The sequence below is a fragment of the Micropterus salmoides genome, unplaced genomic scaffold, assembly GCF_014851395.1.
Source record: "Micropterus salmoides isolate LMB-PRFRI ecotype aquatic unplaced genomic scaffold, ASM1485139v1 Ms_hic_scaffold_16, whole genome shotgun sequence".
NCBI classification, from domain to species: Eukaryota; Metazoa; Chordata; class Actinopteri; order Centrarchiformes; family Centrarchidae; genus Micropterus; species Micropterus salmoides.
Window position 1 is genome coordinate 33429507 of NW_024040707.1, and position 6000 is coordinate 33435506.

Consider the following 6000-nt stretch of genomic DNA (forward strand, 5'->3'; position numbering starts at 1 on the left):
GCCCAATCCTGGACCTGAGGGGGCTGACCAAGTTTTTAAAGGTGCTTCCGTTCCGAATGTTACGGATGGCAGATATCATCTAGTCAGTGAAGCAGGGGCCCTGGTTTGTGTCAATACACCTCAAGGATGCCTATTTTCACGTGCCTATTGCACCACACCACGGGCAGTTCCTGAGGTTCGCCTTTCGAGGACAGTCTTACCAATTCAAGGTGATGCCGTTCGGTCTCTCGCTGGCCTCTCGGATATTCACGAGTTGCATTGCAGCTGCCCTTTCCCCAATTCAAGCTGCAGGGTTGACTCTCATGCCTTACCTGGACAATTGGCTAATCATTTCCCCGACTGCAGAGCAGGCGGTCAGGAACACAGATACACTCCTTGGCCATGTGAACCAGCTGGGCCTTACGGTGAACTACACTAAGAGCAATCTTACTCCCAGTCAGAGGGTAAATTACCTGGGTATGGCACTCAACTCTCAGTTAATGAGAGCATCCCTTACCCCAAAGAGGGTGCATGATATCCGGCAGCTTCTAGGTTGCTTTCAGAGGTGCAGGGTTTGGAAATATGGCCTTTATCTCAGGCTGCTGGGCATGCTGACAGCAGCGTCCATGGTCGTCCCTCTGGGTCTTCTGTCCTTATGTCCCCTTCAAATCTGGATAAGGGGCAGGGGCATCAGAGTGTCCAGTCTTTGTTGCCGGGCCTTGGCGCCCTGGCGGAGAAAAGTGTCTCTCGCCGAGGAGGTTCCTCTGGGAGTGATTCCCTGCCGCAGGGAGTTTCTGGAGACGGATGCCTCTTTATCAGGCTGGGGTGCGGTCTGACAACGCAGAACCATCAGGGGTCGATGGAGCAGCCAGCAGAGGTTAGAGCACATAATGTGCTTGAGCTCAAAGCAATACATCCGGCACTTTCTCCCAGCGCTAAAAGGCCGGCATATTCTCATCCGGACAGACAGCACCTCGGAGGTGTCATGTCAATTATCAGGGGAGCACCAGGTCCAGGCAGGGTCTGAGAGTATCACAGCAGCTATTGACATGGGTGTTTCCCCACTTTCTGAGCCTCAGGGCCATACATCTTACAGGCACACAGAACAGTGCGGCAGATGTGCTGTCCCACCAGGGGCCGCCACAGGGAGACTGGCGACTTCACCCAGAGGTGGTGGAAATGATTTGGTGCCAATATGGCAAAGCAGAAGTGGATGTCTTTGCCTCAGAAATGTCAACGCATTGTCCCCTCTGGGACTCTCTAAGGGAGAGGACCGGTCCTTTAGGGCTAGATGCCTTAGCTCATGCGTGGCCAGCATGCCTTCTGTATGCCTTTCCTCCAATTCTACTCATTTGTGTGACACTGGAGAGGGTCCGACAGGGAGGCCACAAACTACTGCTAGTGGCCCCTGACCGGGGAGGCCATGGTTCCCCGTGCTTCTGAGGTTGCAGAGGTTACAGAGTTGAGGTGGTTGTCTGCTAAGACAGCATTTCTGCTTGCTGTCACATCAGCAAAGCGAGAGGGAGAACTGCATGCCCTATCAGTGAGCCCGAGGTGCCTGCATTGGTACCCAGATGAGTCAGGAGTTACTCTCCTACCGAATCCGTACTTCTTGCCAAAGTCGGGGCCTTCCTCGCACGTAAACCAGGCCATTGAGTTGACTGCATTCAGTCCACCAGGCTCATCTGAAGGCGTGAAAGAGCTGTCACAGCTACTGTATCCAGTTCGGGACCTAAAGGCTTATGTGGAGGCCACTGCCAAGGTACGCAAGTCTATCAACCTTTTTTTTGCTATGGGGGTTGTAGAAAGGGTGACGCTCTATCAAAGCAGAGACTTTCCAATTGGATTGTGGATATGATTCTCCACGCTTATAGGTCGCAAGGCCTGCCTGCACCTAGTAAGGTTAAGTGTCACTCTACTCGGAGTGTGTCCACATCCTGGGCGGCCCTGGGAGGGGTCTCTCTGCATGACATCTCTACTGTCTTCCAGAATTCATAGAACCTTAGTTACATTCGAAGCTCTCGTTTTTCTTTCGCTAGTTCACATATAATTCACAAATACCAACATGCAGTCGTGTTATTGTTGCAAGTTTCTTTCAGATTGTACCACAGATATAAAACGGATTTATTTTTCAGCTGTGGGGAAGTGCAACCTTAGTGACTCTTGCCCGAAAGAAACTTGGTTCAAACCAATTGCTAGTTAGCGGAGGATAGATCAGCATTAAGTTGTCAGGTTACAGCTCTGTCCTGTACTGTACATCTTGATAGTTAAATTAAAGTATAAAGAAAGGACGGTGTTGACCACAGAGAAGCTGCGGTTAGTAATATTACTAGGTGAAACCTGCAGAAATGCTGTAGCTAACGGAAGCTACAGCAACAAGTAAAGCCATCTATCCATCAAGAAACTAACTCACTACAGAAAAAGCACTTTATGCGAAACATACTGAACAACCTCCAAAACCTCAAAGTCCTGGGTAAACAGTCTGAGGCAGACTGAGCCGGTGGATGGCGTTCCTGTCCTTCATGGTCGTGCTGAGCCTGGAGCAGATGAACTGTAAGAAAGCTAGTATTCAGAGCAGTCTGGAGCTTTCTGCTCACGGAGCGTACTTTTACCTCACAACATTACAACATCCGACACTGTAACATTATACATGACAAAAAGGGAAAGCTGTCCTCAATAAATTTAGCACGCAGAGATTTTGACCCTTTTGTATTTGTATCAGTTTGTATTTTGCCAATAGATACCAGTCTAAATTCATACAGAACAGGGAACTAAGACACAGTTATATATATTTGGACTGCTCTGCCAAAGTTCCTGTATTTTTGTTAATGAAAGGGAGGTTTCAGTTATTTGTCACAGATAAGAAATGAAAAAAGGGAATAAAAGAGAGGGACAGGTGGATAGAAACCCAGTTTCCTAAAGATCACAGACTGTAGGCACGTGGACTTAAAAAACTAGTCTTTATTTGAAATGATTTTCCTGCTCATCGGCCTCAGTCTGACAACCATCACGGGAAACTGCCAGTGTTTCACAGAGTAGCAGCAACATAACCATACAGTAATTCACATGTTTGTACATAATTATTTTAAAACAACACAACCCAACATTCACATCTTTTCCTATGTACACCCAGGATTCCATGCTGAGAGCTAGTGTTTCTTCGCCTTGTCTTTCTTCTTCTTCTTCTCCTGGTATTCAACGATCTTCTTGTGAAATATTCCTGCAGGACAAAAGGACAGGAGCTCAAATCAGTTCACCGTCAAATAACATTAAGGTGTTTCAGCATGAGCTCAAGTGACAAGACTCAGACTTATTAAACTACATACTGCTGATGATAGTACGTCTGCTAATAAAAACCCCTTCCAGCTGTAACTGTTGGATGCTAACAAAGAGCAGGAACCTTGAGTAGCTTTGTGTGTTTTGTCTAATGAGTTCAGTGATGGAGGAAGGGATGCTGCGAGTTATTGTGCTGGATGAGTTCGAAAGAAGGGAAGGGAACACATCGTTTGGGCTAAATATTCATGCCTTTGTTTTGGTAAAACAAAGTTAAAACTGAGATGCCATTTGTTTCAGCTTTTATCTTAGGCTACGTCCAGACTGCAGGCTAAAGTGACCCAAATCATATTTTTTTGCCCATATGTGACCCCTTTTTACTTCCAGTTCGGTTTGGGCCACTTCCATATGTGGTCCAAATGAAGATACAGATCGGATCTTTTTAAAGTCTGAGTCTGAACACAGAATTGATGCGACTTTGACATCACTCTAAAGCAGCTGTTGTCAAAGTTCTGCTGAAGATGGAGCTGCGGTGAATGAAAAAGCTCCTCAAAAAGCCATATTTGAACATGTGGCTTTCTTCTCTACCTCACTATCATCTGCTCACAAATTCCCTTTCTTACACCTGAAATCCACCAGATTGTGAGCTCTCTTCTGAGTTACTGCATGCTACTTGTCTATGCAGACACAGTGGAAAGAGAGGGGAGGGAGAGAGTGCCTGTCCATTTTACTGGCCTGGTGTGGCTATAAATTTTGACAAATAAATGCAGGTCTCAATTAGAAGCCTGGTTTGTTCTAAGCTGCTTATAATCGCACATACAATTATGTTTAGTTTTGTCAGTATGGACACGCTACACTTCGTGAGGTCAATACAGTTAAATCTGATTTTTTTTTGTAAAAAGAAGGAAAACTTCTTTCTACAAAAACAATTCAGATTTAACTGTATTGTAATTTTTTTTTACAACTTGTTAAAATAAACAGTTTGATAGCAGCTTATTTTCTGTCTTTGCTGAGTGAGAGTTTTGTGTGAAAAGAATTAAAAGGCTGTCCCAGATATAAGCAGGGTGAGTTCAGTGACTGAAGCAAATAAAAGCCCAGGCTGTTCACTTCAACTCAAACCAGATCTTCTGACACCATGCTCTGCTCCAGACCAGCACACACTGTGTAATGCTAGCAGCAACGTGTTTGCTTATGAGAGCAGGACTTTCTAGGGCTACTGTGACCCCAGTGCAGGTGATCACATGTGATGACGCCGTCCAACGCCTGAGCTTTGCAAATGGAGCGTTCAGTGTGCAGACCGCTCTGTATGGACATGCAGCCAAGACACGACCTGCAGTAAGGGCAGACCTCCACAGCAGCCTGCCAACACAAAGTGTTCTCTACAGGTCACCTTGGATATGGGGAAAAGATGTAATGGCAAGAGGGTGTGTGATATAAACCCAAACATCTTCCGTGCTTCTGATCTCTGCCATGGCATCCACAGATATCTGGAGACCACCTACACCTGCCTCCCAGCAGCAATCTTCAGCGTAGCATGTGAGGAGTCTTCAGCAAACCTGCACTGTCCTAGAGGAAGGTTATATTTCTCTACAGTGCTTATTATGGACGCCGTGACTCCACCACATGCTCTTCCCAACGACCTGCCTCTCAGGTCCAAAATGTCAACTGCTAGCAAAGTTGGTCAAAGCTGCAACGGGCAAAGCAGCTGTGCTATCAAAGCCAGCCACTCAGTGTTTGGAGACGTTGTTTTGGCACTTACAAGTACCTGGAGGTGGCTTACACATGTAAATAATCTGGGAATTAAACAACAAAATATTGCAATGCACGGAGTCAGTGGATGACATCAAGAAGCCAATGAAACATTGAAATTCCAAATAGAGCTATAGCCAAAGGTATTTGGACACCTGAAAATGAAACTGTTGTTCACCATCTCATACCAGGCTAGTCAAGTGCACTGGGCTAAGTGTCCAAATATGGCCATATGGTTTAAATACAGTTACTCCACAAATGAATCAAATGGGAACAAAACTTGATTTAATAAGCATTTGATCAAGTAATTGAGGTTTCTGTTTTCTCCTCCTAAAATTTGCCTGAAGTAATGTTTAGCCAAGTCAGGTGTAGGCAGCTGAGCCGGTATTAGGTTGTTGCAGATATATTGTTGGCTATAACACTTACAGTCAACAATCCTTTTTGTCTGAGGAAGTGTCATCATTACAGAGTCGGTCCACCAGAGAGTGCTGTTGATTCCCCATGTTCAGGGAATCCTGTTCGTCGTCTATGTATCAATGTGTAACAGCTGACTGCACTACACTGGTCTTTGCTTCTGATTACCTGGAAAAACACAGTGGATCCTCTGGAAACATTACCACATGTCCCTGTGTGTACAGTGTGTACTAAGTACTAATATTTGTACAGTGTTTTTGCTGTTAGTATGTAAACATGTAAGTATGTTTGATTCTTGTAACAGGAAATGAAACAAAACTTCACAGAGAGACAGCTGGATGTTTCCCAAAAGGTGTAACAGTAGTTTACACATACTTCCTTTGTGCATTGCATTGTGGGACAATAGTGTCCATCATGTGTTTTAGTCTTCATACTGACTTTTTGAGTTACACAGTGTACGACATTAACATACTTTAAACCTGATTAGATTTATTGTAATGGCTGGATGTGGGTCAGCTGTTCCTCCTTCATCAGACCTCTCAATCTTCTAATCTGACTGGTCTGGGACGTAATTATTCATCTGAT

At 45.2% G+C, this 6000-nt stretch overlaps 1 pseudogene; it reads left to right on the forward strand.

The window, feature by feature from the left end:
• The first annotated feature begins 4403 nt into the window (after positions 1 to 4403).
• LOC119904983 lies at positions 4404 to 5044 on the forward strand (annotated as a pseudogene).
• The last annotated feature ends 956 nt before the right edge of the window (positions 5045 to 6000 follow it).